General features: G+C 46.8%; 1 protein-coding gene across 1 annotated transcript in view; it reads right to left on the reverse strand.

Annotated features, from left to right (window-relative positions):
* Positions 1 to 14837, reverse strand: part of elk4 (ETS transcription factor ELK4) — a 64597-nt gene extending 49760 nt beyond the window's left edge. The window contains exon 1 of the mRNA XM_070859240.1: positions 14320 to 14837. The gene's annotated coding sequence lies outside the window, so the exon portion shown is untranslated. The remainder of the gene's footprint in view (positions 1 to 14319) is intronic.
* Between the last annotated feature and the right edge of the window lie 505 nt (positions 14838 to 15342).

The raw sequence follows: 15342 nt of genomic DNA on the forward strand, positions 1-15342 counted from the left end.
TGGTGGCTAGTGGGAGCCTGCTGAGTGCATTGGCGCGGTTTTCAGTGCCCGGTCTGTGCCAAATTGTATAGTCATAGGCGGCTAACATGAGTGCCCACCTCTGTATGCAGTCCGACGCATTTGCATTTATGGCCTTGTTGTCGGCCAAAAGGGACGTTAGGGGTTTGTGATCTGTCTCCAGCTCAAATTTCCTGCTAAACAGGTACTGGTGCATTTTTTTTTTACTGCATATACATATGCAAGCACTTCCTTTTCAACCATCCCATAGCCCCTTTCTGCCTGGGACAGACTTCTGGAGGCATAAGCTACCGGCTGTAACTGACCCTTGGCATTAACATGCTGCAACACACACCCCCGACCCCATAGGACGACGCATCGCACGTTAAAACAAGTTTCTTACATGGGTCATATAGTGTTAACAGATTGTTGGAGCATAACAAATTGCGTGTTCTATCAAAAGCCCTTTCCTGGCTGTCCCCCCAGACCCATTGCGACCTTTGCATAGGAGCACGTGTAGCGGCTCTAGCAGCGTGCTCAATTTGGGAAGAAAGTTACCAAAATAGTTCAGGAGCCCCAGGAACGCACGCAGCTCCATCGAGTTATGGGGTCCTGGTGCTCTCTGGATCGCTTCCATTTTGGACGCAGTAGGTCTGATCCCGTCTGCTGCTACCCTCATCCCCAGGAATTCTACCTCTGGAGCTCGGAAGACGCACTTCGCCATTTTCAGTTGCAGACCTACCTGGTCCAGTCTGCGTAGCACCTCCTCCAGGTTGTGGAGGTGTTCTTCAGTATCGTAACCCATGATGAGGATGTCGTCCTGAAAAACCACCATCCCTGGAATCGACTTGAGGAGGCTTTCCATGTTTCGTTGAAAGATCGTGGCGGCCGAGCGAATCCCGAACGGACATCTGTTGTACTCAAACAACCCCTTGTGTGTCGTGATGGTGGTCAGATTCTTCGACTCACTCGCCAGCTCCTGGGTCATGTAAGCTGAGGTCAGGTCCAATTTTGAAAAAGGTTTGCCACCCGATAGCATCGCAAAGAGGTCCTCCGCTCTCAGTAGCGGGTACTGGTCTTGGAGTGACACCGGATTGATGGTGGCCTTGTAATCACCACATATACTGACCGACCCATCCACCTTGAGCACCGGCACAATCGGGCTCGCCCAGTCACTGAATTCGACTGGCGAGATGATGCCTTCCCTCAGCAGGCGGTCCAATTCACCTTCTAGCTTTTCCCGCATCACGTACGGCACCGCTCTGGCCTTGTGGTGTACTGGCCTAGCGTCCGGGTTTATGTGAATCACTACCTTGATCCCCATGAAAGTGCCAATGCCGGGTTGAAATAGTGAGTCAAATTTGTCCAGGACCTGTGAGCATGATATTCGCTCCACAGAAGAAATTGCATTGACATCGACCCATTTCCAGTTCATGACAGCAAGCCAACTCCTCCCCAGCAGTGCGGGACTGTTCCCCGGGACAATCCAGAGTGGCAACCTGTTCTCAGAATCTTTGTGGGTCACGACTACCGTGGCGCTGCCTAGCACCGTAATGATCTCCTTTGTATATGTCCGTAGCTGTGCGTCAATCAGCACTAACTTTGGCCTCCTAGCCTTGGACGCCAACAACTTGTTGAACTGTTTGATACTCATCAGGGACTGGCTGGCCCCGTGTCTAGCTCCATTGATATTGGAATGCCATTGAGGAGCATTTTCATCATTATTGGTGGTGTCCTGGTATATGAACTGTATATGTGCTCCACATGAACTCGCTGAACTTCAGCTTCCAGCGATTTCCCCCAGTGTCCATTTGGCCTCGTAGGGCTTACATTGGGCCCGTCCTTCTCATACATCAACCTGGCTGCAGGCTTCCTGCACATACGCGCCAAGTGACCGCTGACGTTGCAGTTTCTGCAAGTGTATTGCTGATACCTGCAAGCTCTGGCTGTGTGTTTGCCTCCACACCTCCAGCTTGAGCCGTTGTTGGAAAGAAAAGGTCCATTACCAGTCGATTGTCTCTGTCCTTAAGTGCGCCATTGACAGGTGTTGATGGCCCCATTACTGGCCGCATTGTCCCTTGCGATGGCGTGAATCGCCATTCAGCTAGCCATTGTCTCTGTTGAATTCCCCCTTTGGGTTCGACTACATGCTTGGGCATGTCCGATTGCCCCTGCCTGCCTGGAGAACTGTGTGCTGCATTAACAATGTTGACTCCCTGTCCATTTGCTGCATTTAAACCAAGATTTTTGTCAAACATCATTCTGGTCTCTTCCTCCCGAGATAAATGTCTGGGCCATCAAAGCCACCGTTTCCAAGGTCAAGTCTGTGGTCTCAATCAGTTTCCTGAAAACCCCAGCGTACCCGATGCCCTCAATAAAAAAGTCTCGCAGCATCTCCGCTCTGCAAGCATCTGGGAACTTACATAGGCTCGCCAGTCGCCGGAGGTCTGCCACGAAGTCTGGAACGCTTTGCCCTTCTCGCCGCCGGTGCGTGTAAAACCGTTGTCTTGCCATGTGCATGCTGCTCGCCGGTTTAAGGTGTTCCCCGATCAACTGACTGAGCTCTTCAAAAGTCTTCTCTGCCGGCTTCTCTGGCGCTAGAAGGTCCTTCATCAGGGAGTACGTCCTGGATCCACAAACCGTCAGGAGATGAGCCCTGCGTTTGTCGGACGAATCCTGTCCCAGCCATTCCTTAGTGACAAAACTTTGCTGTAGTCTCTCAATAAAGTCGTCCCAATCATCACCAACACAGTACCTCTCGTCTGTGCTGCTCGTGGCCATGCTCGTGTGGTTTAAATCCCAGTTTCTCGTCGCCAATAATATGTCCTTACTATACAGTACAAATGCACACAAGGCCCATACTTGAGAGAAGGTCACTCTATGACCAGTAACCTTTATTAGCCAGCACTGAAGTGCAGAAGGTGGGTGGAGCTTCCCCTTTTATACCTGAAAGTCCAGGTTAGGAGTGTCTCCCACAAGTTCACCACCTAGTGGTCAGTGTTCTCACGGTGTACAACTTAGGTCAGTTTATACATGGGTTACAACGACAGTTAAATACATGACAAAAGATATACTCTCTGTGTAGTCACTGTATAGTTGTATAAGATGGAGACTTGTTATCTGATGTACTATCAATAAAGTTTACACTGTGTATATACTATGCTGGCACCATTAGAGGGTGCAACTGATGGAGACTGGGGTTTCCTGCCCCTATGGCAGAGACTGTCCACCAGACAGCACTGCAATAGGAGACCTGAGGGTTACCTGCATAGTTGTGCAGGGCCCCGTATAAAAGGCTGCCCACCATGCCTCATTCTGGAGTTACGAATAAAGGACCAAGGTCACTACAGTTTAAGTACAACACATTGCCTCGTGGAGTCATTCATAAGTGCATTACAGATATAACATACACAGTTCAAGCATAACCCCCCCTGCTCTTATATTCTATGCCTCGGCTAATAAAGGCAAGCATTCCGTATGCCTTCTTAACCACCTTATCTACCTGGCCTGCTACCTTCAGGGATCTGTGGACATGCACTCCAAGGTCCCTCTGTTCCTCTACACTTCTCAGTATCCTACCTTTTAATGTGTATTCCCTTTCCTTGTTAGCCCTACCATTAAAATTAGGGATGCTCAAGCGGCCAGAATTGGAGGAGCGCAGAGGTACCAGAGGGTTATAGGAGGTTACAAAGATAAGGAGGGGGTGAGCCATCACTTTTTATTTAAATGACAGCTTTTTATAACCAGATTTCAACTGAATTCACATTCTCAAACTGCTATGGTGGGATTATGAACTCACATTCTCATGTATCTTTAGTCCGGGTTTCTGGATCCACTAGCATAACCACTGAACTATTGTACCCAAAGGAAGGAGCGGAGGGAAAATCAGCCAGTGTTTGTAATCCAGTTACCCATGTACGGGCCCGTGTGACTGGCCTGTGACAGTCTGCAGTGTACTCCAAGATAGGTCGCTCAATAATCATCGCTCCAAAGGACAAAATGGGACTTTTCAAGCTTAAATTTTAAATGGGTTCAAATCTCACTCCAGAGATTTGAGCATAAAATCCAGGCTGACCCTTCGGTGCTGTTCTGAGGGAGTGCTGCACTGTCGGAGGTGCCGTCTTTAGGATGAGATGTTAAACCGAGGCCCTGTCTGCTCTCTCAGATGGATGTAAAAGATCCCATGACACTATTTCGAAGAAGAGCAGGGGGGTTATCTCCGGTGTCCTGGCCAATATTCATCTCTCAACCAACATTTCTAAAACAGATGATCTGGTCATTATCACATTGCTATCTGTGGGAGCTTGCTGTGCGCTTTGGAATGACCTGAGGCTGTAAAAAGTGCTATATAAATACAAGTCTTTCCTCATACCTGACACAGGGCACACAGTCAAATGGAGTTCTCCACATGAAAGGAGTTTCCACTAATGTTCTCTCACCCTTCCCCTGCCTCAAAAGTGAGGAGACCCTTACTGCAACACAGTTCAGCCATCAGACTGCTGGTACCTTGCGCAAGTTGACAGTACCAGCAGGCTATCCAACCATGTGGGGCATCACAGCCGAGCGCCATCCTGTCTTCCCTTGATATCCATTCCCTTTCCAGCTGTGATAGGAACATAGAAACAGGAGTAGGCCATTCAGCCTCTCGAACTTCTGCCATTCAATTAGATAATGACTGATCTGTATCTTAACTCCATCTACCCACTTTGGTTCCGTAACCCTTAATAATCTTACCCAACAAAACTCTATCGAGCACAGTTTTGGAATGTTCAATTGCGCCCCCCACCCCCACCCCCCTTCCCACCTCAACAGCTTTTTGGGGGAGAGAGTTCCAGATTTCCAGTACCCTTTGTGTAAAGAAGTACTTCCTGTCATCAACCCTGAATGTCCGAGTTTTAATTTTATTATGCCCCCTTATTCTGGACTCTTTCTTCCCCCTCCCCCTCCCCCTCTCCCCCCCCTCCTCTCCCCCACCCAGCCCTCCCCACCAGAGGAAATAGATTCTCTCTCTATCTACGCTACCAAATTCTTTAATCACCTTAAACAGAAGATCAATGGACAGCAATCAGGAGCTGAAACTGTTGCCGATTTGCTGATCCAGGGAATTATAGTGCCTCAAATTGCTACAATCAGTCACCTTGTCACAGATTCGTATGCAACTCCTACAGGTAACACACTGACAATGGCCAAGGCCCGAGGAAGGTTTCGTCTACCGCCATTCATTCCCTTGTACACAAACACTTCCCGCTGACCTGCTGCTGAATTTCAATCTCACCGATTCAAAAACAAATTACCAGTACTAACTGAGTAAAAACGTAAGTTGATGTCAAATATATTTTTAAAAATTTCAAAGCCTTTTCGTTGTCGAAAGAATAAAAACAGTTATCTTTAAATTTTAAGAAAACAATGTAATTAATTTAACCCGATCCAAGGCGAGAGAGGCCCCGTTAATGGCACACAAGCTGAGACAAGAGTGGGGCAAGGCAGGTAACTTTGATGGTCCTAGTAATGAACATTCCACCTCATGTGAGTTAGCCATGGCTCAGTGAGCACAAAAAATCTAGGCTGACAATCCAGTGCAGTGCTGAGGGAGTGCTGCACTGTTGGAGGTGCCACCTTTCGGATGAGACATTAAATCAAGACCCCGTCTGCTCTTTCAGGTGGACTTAAAAGATGCCATGACATTATTTTGAAGAAGAGCAGAGGAGTTATAAGAACATAAGAAATAGGAGCAGGACTAGGCCATGCGGCCCCTCGAGCCTGCTCTGCCATTTAATACGATCATGGCTGATCTGATCATGGACGCGGGTCCACTTCCCTGCTCGTTCCCCATAACTTCTTATTCCCTTATTGTTTAAGAAACTGTCTATTTCTGTCTTAAATTTATTCATTGTCCCAGCTTCCACAGCTCTCTGAGGCAGCGAATTCCACAGATCCACAACCCTCTGAGAGAAGAAATTTCTCCTCATCTCTGTTTTAAATGGGTGGTCCCTTATTCTAAAATTATGCCCTCTAGTTCTAGAGTTCCCTTATCAGGGTAAACATCCTCTCTGCATCCACCTTGTCGAGCCCCCTCATAATCTTATACATTTCGATAAGATCACCTCTCATTCTTCTGAATTCCAATGAGTAGAGGCCCAACCTACTCAACCTTTCCTCATAAGCAACCCCCTCATCTCCAGAATCAACCTAGTGAACCTTCTCTGGACTGCCTCCAAAGCAAGTATATCCTTTCGTAAATATGGAAACCAAAACTGCACGCAGTATTCCAGGTGTGGCCTCACCTATACCCTGTACAACTGTAGCAAGACTTCCCTGCTTTTATACTCCATCCCCTTTGCAATGAAGGCCAAGATTACATTGGCCTTCCTGATCACTTGCTGTACCTGCGTACTAACCTTTTCATGCACATGTACCCCCAGATCCCGCTGTAGTGCAGCACTCTGCAATCTTTCTCCATTTAATAATAACTTGCTCTTTGATTTTTTTCTGCCGAAGTGCAAGGCCTCACACTTTCCAACATTGTACTCCATCTGCCAATTTTTTTCCCACTCACTTAGCCTGTCTATGATGTCCTTTTGCAGATTTTGTGTGTCCTCCTCACACATTGCTTTTCCTCCCATCTTTGTATCATCAGCAAACTTTGTGTCGTTACACTCAGTCCCTTCCTCCAAGTCGCTAATATAGATTGTAAATAATCGGGGTTCCATCACTGATCCCTGCGGCACCCCACTGGTTACTGATTGCCAATCCGAGAATGAACCATTTATCCCTACTCTCTGTTTTCTGTTTGTTAGTCAATCCATGCTAATGTATTATCCCCGATGTTCTGGGCCAATATTTATCTCTCAATCAACATAACAAAAACAGATTACCTGGTCATTATCACATTGCTGATTGTGGGAGCTTACTGTGTGCAAATTGGTAGCCACGTTTCCTACATTACAACAGTGACTACATTCCAAAAAAAGTACTTCATTAACTGCAAAGCGCTTTGGGATGTCCTGAGGTCGTGAATGGCGCTATAGAAATGCAAGTCTTTCTTTCATATTAACCTGCTCGATAAACTAATTCTACACAGCAGTCAGGACTACAAATCCCAGGGTACAGGTTGCTACACTATGTGTGTGTTATTTTGTTGTTTTACACACAGATTATAATCTGTACACAATATGTATGAGCTTTTTTTGTGGTGCATTAGGAGCAGGATTTATCTTCGCTCCTCTCCTCCACCCCAACAATGTGATGGGGTGAGAGGGGAAAATTAACATCCGAAAATTATAATATTATATTGCCCAGATTTTGATGAAGAACTAACTATGAAATGCAAATCGGTACAAGTTGCTCTGTCTGATTTATGTCACTCCGCCATTAGCCTCGTGAAAACAACACCTTGCCCTTAATCTCCCCGTGAGGTTCATGAAGTTACTGCATGTGCACCTTAATTGCCCATTAAACCTGCCCCAGAAAGTTAAGTCAAGCAATTAACAGTGTAAGTATCCTTTTATAAAGACAGACTTGCATTTACATAGTGCCTTTCACGACCAGCGGATGTCTCAAAGCACTTTACAGCCAATGGAGTTCTTTTAGAGTGTAATTATAGTTGTAATGTTGGAAATGCAGCAGCCAACTTGCGCACAGCAAGCTCCCACAAAAAGTAGTGGTAATGACTAGATAATCTATTTTTGTTATGTTGATTGAGGGATAAATATTGGCCAGGATACTGGGGATAACTCCCCTGCTCTTCTTCGAAATAGTGCCATGGGATCTTTTACATCCACCTGAGAGGGCAGATGGGGCCTCGGTTTAATATCACATCCGAAAGACAGCCCCTCCGACAGTGCGGCGCTCCCTCAGCACTGCATTGGAGTGTAAGCCTGGATTTATGTGCTCAAGTCCCTGAAGTGGAACTGTGGAACTTGAACCCACAACCTTTTAACAACATGATAATCATTAATTAGTGCCAGCCAACCTCTCCGGCTCAGAAAGTGAATCATTGTAAGTGTGGTGTCTCAATCCTTCGGATTATAAGTTTTTGGGGGAGATTTTAAAAATGTTCAATTTGAAATTTTTACCTTTTTTTCTTATTTTTCTCTCTTTTAATCTAATCATTCTGTCCCTCTCTTTATTAATCTTTCGGGGCCTGATTTGACTGTAATTTGCCCCCCTTCTCAGTCCTCCCTCTGTTTATTTCTCAATCCTTTAATCTCACTGGTTAAGGAGATACACTGTTGCTTCTGTAAACAAAAAAGTCTAACTAACGGTGCTCGCCACGAGATGCCCAACTCCAGCTTGATCTAGGCCACAATTCAGCGTCAACCATGGTTCAGTGAGTCAGAAGGTTGTGGGTTCAAGACCCACTCCAGAGACTTGAGCACAAAATCTAAGCTGAAATTTCAGTGCCAGTACTGTGCTGCACAATCGAGGCTCCATCTGCTCTCAGTGGATGTAAAAGATCCCACGGCACTATTTCGAAGAAGAGCAGGGGAGTTATCCCCGGTGTTTGGACCAATATTTAGCCTTCAACTAACATCATTAAAACAGACGATCTCATTGCTGTTTATGGGAGCTTGCTGTGCACAAATTCTGTGCCGTGTCATGTTTCCTACATTACAACAGTAATAACAATTCAAATATACTTGCTTTGCTGTAAAGCATTTTGTGACATCCCAAGGTTGTGGTAAATGGAATATAAATGTTATATTGCATTCAGTTCTGGGTTTTACCGCAGGAAGGGTATGTTGGCCTTGGTAAAGAGATTCACCAGAATGATACAGATGCTAAAAGTGTTAAAATATGAGGATAGGTTGCATAAACTAGGCTTGCATTCCTTCGAGTTTAGAAGGTTGAGACATGGTCGAACTAAGATGGTTAAAATGATAAAGGGAATTGATAGGATAGATAAGGAGAAACCATTTCCTCTGGTGGGGGAATTCAGAACAATACAACAACAACTTGTATTTATATAGCACTTTGAACGTAGTAAAACGTCGCAAGGTGTTTCACAGGAGTGTTATAAGACAAAAAAAACTTGACAGCGAGCCATATAAGGAGAAATTAGGGCAGATAACCAAAAGCTTGATCAAAGAGGTAGGTTTTAAGGAGCGTTTTAAAGGAGAAGAGAGGTAGAGAGGTTTAGGGAGGGAGTTCCAGAGCTCGAGGCCCAGGCAACAGAAGGCACGGCCACCAATGGTTGAGCGATTACATTCAGGGATGCTTAAGAGGGCAGAATTAGAGGAGCGCAGACATCTCGGGGGGTTGTGGGGCTGGAGGAGATTACAGAGATAGGGAGGGGCGAGGCCATGGAGGGATTTAAAAACAAGAATGAGAATTTTGAAATCGAAGTGTTGCTTAACCGGAAGCCAATATAGGTCAGCAAGCACAGGGGGAGATGAGTGAGCGGGACTTGGTGCGAGTTAGGACATGAGAGCTGAGTTTTGGATCACCTCTAGTTTACGTAGGTTAGAATGTGGGAGGCCAGCCAGGAATGCGTTGGAATAGTCAAGTCTAGAGGTAACAAAGGCATGGATGAGAGTTTCAGCAGCGGATGAGCTGAGGCAGGGGCGGAGACGGGCGATGTTACAGAGGTGGAAATAGGTGGTGTTAGATATGCTGTGGATTTGTGGTCAAAAGCTCATTTCAGGTCAAATATGACACCAAGGTTGCGAACAGTCTGGTTCAGCCTCAGACAGAAGTTAGGGCGAGGGCTGGAGTCAGTGACCAGGGAACGGAGTTTGTAGCAAGGACCGAAAACAATGGCTTCAGTCTTCCCAATATGTAAATAGAGAACATTTCTGCTCATCCAGAACTGGATGTTGGACAAGCAGTCTGACAATTTAGAGACAATGGGGCACAATCTTATTAGAGCTGGGCCATTCAGCAATGAGATCAGGAAAGATAAGGGTAGAGAAAATCTGTACCTCTCTCCCTCAAAAGGCTATGGATGCTGGTGCGGCCAATTGAAATTTTCAAGACAGAGATCGATGGATTTATGTTGGGTAAAGTAATCATTAGATCTGGAGTGAAGGGGGTTAAATGGAATTCAGGTACAGATCAGCCATAACATAGAATCATAGGGATGGAGTACAAAAGCAGGGAGGTCCTGCTGCAACTGTAATAGGGTATTGGTAAGGCCGCACCTGGAGTACTGCGTGCAGTTTTGGTCACCTTACTTAAGGAAGGATATACTGGCTTTGGAGGGGGTACAGAGACGATTCACTAGGCTGATTCTGGAGATGAGGGGGTTACCTTATGATGATAGATTGAGTAGACTGGGTCTTTACTCGTTGGAGTTCAGAAGGATGAGGGGTGATCTTATAGAAACATTTAAAATCATGAAAGGGATAGACAAGATAGAGGCAGAGAGGTTGTTTCCACTGGTCGGGGAGACTAGAACTAGCCTCAAAATACGGGGGAGCCAATTTAAAACTGAGTTGAGAAGGAATTTCTTCTCCCAGAGGGTTGTGAATCTGTGGAATTCTCTGCCCAAGGAAGCAGTTGAGGCTAGCTCATTGAATGTTTTCAAGTCACAGATAGATAGATTTTTAACCAATAAGGGAATTAAGGGTTACGGGGAGAGGGCGGGTAAGTGGAGCTGAATCCACGGCCAGATCAGCCATGATTTTATTGAATGGCGGAGCAGGCTCGAGGGGCTGGATGGCCTACTCCTGTTCCTAATTCTTATGTTCTTATGTTCTTATACAAAATTTACGACACAGAAGGAGCCCATCGTGTCGTGCTGGTCGAAAAATAATTACCCAGCCTCATCCCACCTTCCCGCCCTAGGTCCGTAGCCCTGTAGGTCACAGCTCTTTAAGTGCATATCCAAGTACATTTTAAATGTGGTGAGGGTTTCTTCCTCTGCCTTTCAGGCCGTGAGTTCCAGACTCCCACCACCCTCTGGGGGAAGAAATGTTTCCTCATCTCCCCTCTAATCCTTCTACCAACTACTTTCAATCTATGCCGCCAGTTGTTGACCCTTCCTATCCATTCTATCTAGGCCCCTCATAATTTTATACACCTCAGTAAGGTCTCCCCTCAGCCTCCTCTATTCCAAGGAAAACAACCCCAGCCTATCCAATCTTTCCTCACAGCTAAAGTTTTCCAGTCCTGGCAACATCCTCGTAAATCTCCTCTGCACCCTCTCTAGTGCAATCACATCTTTCCTGTAATGTGGTGACCAGAACTGCACATGATCTAATTAAATGATGGAGCAGGCTGAAGGGGCTGAATGGCCTCCTCCTGTTCCTACGTTCCAAGTTCAACAAGTAAACAAGTAGGGTCGAAAAAAAGCGAAAGCAGTCCAAAAATAGGTTAATATGTTTCCTGAAGATTACGATTCTCGAAATTCAAAGAAAGAAAGAGTTGATTTTATATAGCACCTCTTATGACCACCGGATGTCTCATAACGCTTTAGTCAATAAAGTACTTTTGGAGTGTAGTCACTGTTGTAATGTGGGATATGTGGCAGCCAATTTACACACAACAAGCTCCCACAAACAGCAATGTGATAATGAGCTTATAATCTGTTTCTGTTATGTTGATTGAGGGATAAACATTGGCCCAGGACAGTGGGGATAACTCCCCTGCTCTTCTTCGAAATAGCGCCATGGGATCTTTTACGTCCACCTGAGAGAGCAGACGGGGCCTCGGTTTAACGTCTCATCCGAAAGACGGCACCTCCGACAGTGCAGCACTCCCTCAGCACTGCACTGGGAGTGTTATCATGGATTATGAACCCACAACCTTCTGACTCAGAGGCGAGTGTGCTGCCCACTGAGCCACGGCTGACTGAAGACAATACAGGTTTGAAAAACAATGTTGTCCATGGATTCCATTTCCCTTCATTTTTGGCTTAATATTTTCACAAGGGGGGGGGGGGGGCAGGGGAGGGGAAATTGCTTGTTCACAAATAAAAATTAACAAATTCCCATTTGTGATATTAACACACTTGTGTTACATTCCTCGGTCACTTTAATTCGAGCTGGACACCATTTATATTTAACTCTCCCTTTAAGACAGTGACAGAGAAGTGTCAGGCAGATGCATTAAACCGAAGGATGCTGATCCCAATATTCATTCGTGGGGCATGATCAGATGGTCAATCTCTGGACGGGAGCCTCGTATTATACCCATAGAGCGAGCCCCCTGGCCGGAATGCCCACGAAACCTGCACAACCACGCACTAGCTTAACGACAGCCCCGACTTCATCGCCATCGCTGTAAAAATAACACGATGATAAACACTTAACAACAATTATCGTATGGGAATAATTACAGTGAAGGTAATCCAGTCTCACACTTCGCTCTCACTGCGTTCTCTGACAAGATTTCTTCTCAGTCACCCATTATTATCATTATGCCCCTGACTATTCTAACGCACTCCTGGCTGGCCTCCCACATTCTACCCTGCGTAAACTAGAGGTGATCCAAAACTCGGCTGTTCGTGTCCTAACTCGCACCAAGTCCCGCTCACCCATCAACCCCTGTGCTCGCTGACCTACATTGGCTCCTGGTTAAGCAATGCCTCAATTTTAAAATTCTCATCCTTATTTTCAAATCCCTCCATAGCTATGGCCCTCGCCCCCTCCCTATCTCTGTGATCTCCTTCAGCCCCACAATCCCTCCCCCACCAGAATTCTGCCCTCTTGAGCATCCCTGATTATAACTGCTCAACCTAAACCTCTCCGCCTCTCTACCTCGCTTTCCTCCTTCAAGACTCTCCCGCCTTAAAATCTACCTCTTTGACCAAGCTTTTGGTCACCTGTGCTAATTTCTACTTATGCGGCTCGGTGTCAAATTTGTATCACATAATACTTCTGTGAAGCGCCTTGGGACGTTTAACTATGTTAAAGGCGCTATATAAATACAAGTTGTTGTTGTTGCATGTTCCTCCTGTTTGTTGCTGTACCCGGTGTTCCCCGGACTTGACTCCATTTTGGGGTACTGGGGCACTGAAGTACCAACTAAGCTGAATGCTATCACCAGCAGGTTAATAGCAAGGCTGTCTCTTGGTCTCAGCCATGGCTCAGTGGGCAGCACACTCGCCTTCGTGTCAGAAGGTTGTGGGTTCAAGTCCCACTCCAGATATTTGAGCACAAAATCTAGGTCGACACTCACAGTGCAGTACTGAGGGAGCGCGGTGCTGTCTTTCGGATGAGACGTTAAACCAAGGCCCCGTCTGCCCTCTCAGGTGGATGTAAGAGATCCCATGGCGCTAATTTGAAGAAGAGCAAGAGAGTTATCCCTGGTGTCCTGGGGCCAATATTTATCCCTCAATCAACATAACAAAAACAGATTATCTGGTCATTATCACATTGCTGTTTGTGGGAGCTTGCTGTGCGCAAATTGGCTGCCGCGTTTCCCACATTACGACAGTGACTAAACGCCAAAAGTATTTCATTGGCTGTAAATCGGGGGTCCTGAGGTAGTGAAAGGCGCTATATAAATGCAAGTCTTTCTTTCGCTTCTACACAAGTGCGTTTAGGAAAAAAGGACAACCGACCCCGCCAAAAAAAAGCTCAAAATGTCTCCAGTTCTCCTGAGGCCACTGTTACCTGTTCACGACCCTGCTGTGCTGTGCCCTCAGTCATTTCAGAGGGACAGCGAGTGCCCCCTCAGCAGGCTATTCGACCGGGTGCGAGACCTTAAAAAAAAAACGAATTCTCACGCCGCTGGCCCACACACGCCCACTTTCCACCAGGAATCAGTGGAGAAGCGATCAGGAGCAGGAACCCCGGCTGGTGCCAATCCCCTCCCTCGCCCAGGGCCAGTTCAAGTCAACTGCACACACACCCGCAAATGCTCACCCCAGTTTGTGATCATCTCCCTCCTTCATAACTGGGGGGGACATAACTGGGGGCGGGGGGAGAGGGACAACCGGGAGACGATACAATCAAATATAAAGCGAATTATCTGCAGTCTGCAACACAGGCCTGTAGCAGGCCCAATGAGAGTTTACATAAGATAGAGAAAACAGCCTCTTTATATAAGTACACCTCGCCTCTTTAAGCACTTATCTATAACCCCGTTACTGATCCACAGCACCCTCTGATTTTGACATTATGATGTTTTTTGCTTGCTGGTACAGTCATTTGCCAATCTGCCTGGGTTTGATTTCTCAGTCCACACACACACACACACACACACAAGTCGACAGCTGGTGTCGATTCGCTACATCCGCCAAGCTTGATACATTTTAATCCAATTGTTACTCCTTCCCTCCCAGATAAAATCTTGTTACAAATTAACCCGCAGAACAAAAAAAAAGAGGGGAAAAGGATACAAAATGCAACAGTAACCAACACACACAAAGATACTCACCCCCAACTCTTGTCTCTCTCTGCAAATTCCAGGATCGGCAGTTCCAGGGTGATCATGCTATTATATTAAATGTCAAACTCTCCCCACCACAAAAAAAAGATGGTTCACAATCACAGAAAGCCCTCCCCGCTGGGTTTCACTGGAGGCTGGGGAACTGGGGGAGAGGGAGGGGGTGAGGGCTGTATTTCCTCTCTTCACTGCGAGCTGCTCTCCCGCACCTCTCAACCTTTCAATTTCACGCCTTTCCATTTCTATCCCTTCCGCCCCTGGTTAATTTCACGGCGTGACGAGGGAGGGGGATTTCCCCGCGCGGGAAATGCGGGGGGCGGGGGGGATTCCTCCGCCTGTGTGTGTGTGTGTGTGTGTGTGTGAGATCAGGACTTTCTCTCCCCCACCCCCCCAGCAGATTTTCTTCTTGTCTTTTCTCTGCCCTCTTCTCCTTTCAAACTCTCTCCGCCCTCACACACCTCTCTCTCTCCCCACCCTCAGGAGGGGGCAGGCAAGCTCCACCAGCCCCAGCTTCCTCTCTCCATTTCTGTCTCGGGAGCCCCCCCTCCTTTCTCCCGATCGATTGCCTCTCAGTTCTTGGGAGCTGTCAGACCGTCTGCGGGTGTCCGCGGCGTCCTAAAGCGACCCTCAGTTCACTCTGCATCTTGCTGCAGCCCAACCTGACAGTCTAGTCAGCAGTTGTCTGTCATATTACCGAGCTAAAGCCTTAGCCACTGCTGTGACATTCCCCTGCGGCGGCTGGGACACCAACAGGTTATAGCCTGGGCTCTTTTGCCCAGAAAAAGGCAAAGAAAGATTTGAATTTATATAACGCCTTTCACGACCACCGGACGTCTCGGAGCGCTTTACAGCCAATGACGTACTTTTGGAGTGTAGTCACTGTTGTAATGTAGGAAACAAGAACTTAAAAGAAAAATAGGAGCTAGAGTAGGCTATTCGGCCCCTCGAGCCTTCTCCGCCATTCAATAAGTTCATGGCTGATCTTCTAATGAATTGACATTAAAGCCAGGTGAT

The sequence above is a fragment of the Pristiophorus japonicus genome, chromosome 17 (genome assembly GCF_044704955.1).
Source record: "Pristiophorus japonicus isolate sPriJap1 chromosome 17, sPriJap1.hap1, whole genome shotgun sequence".
NCBI classification, from domain to species: domain Eukaryota; kingdom Metazoa; phylum Chordata; class Chondrichthyes; family Pristiophoridae; genus Pristiophorus; species Pristiophorus japonicus.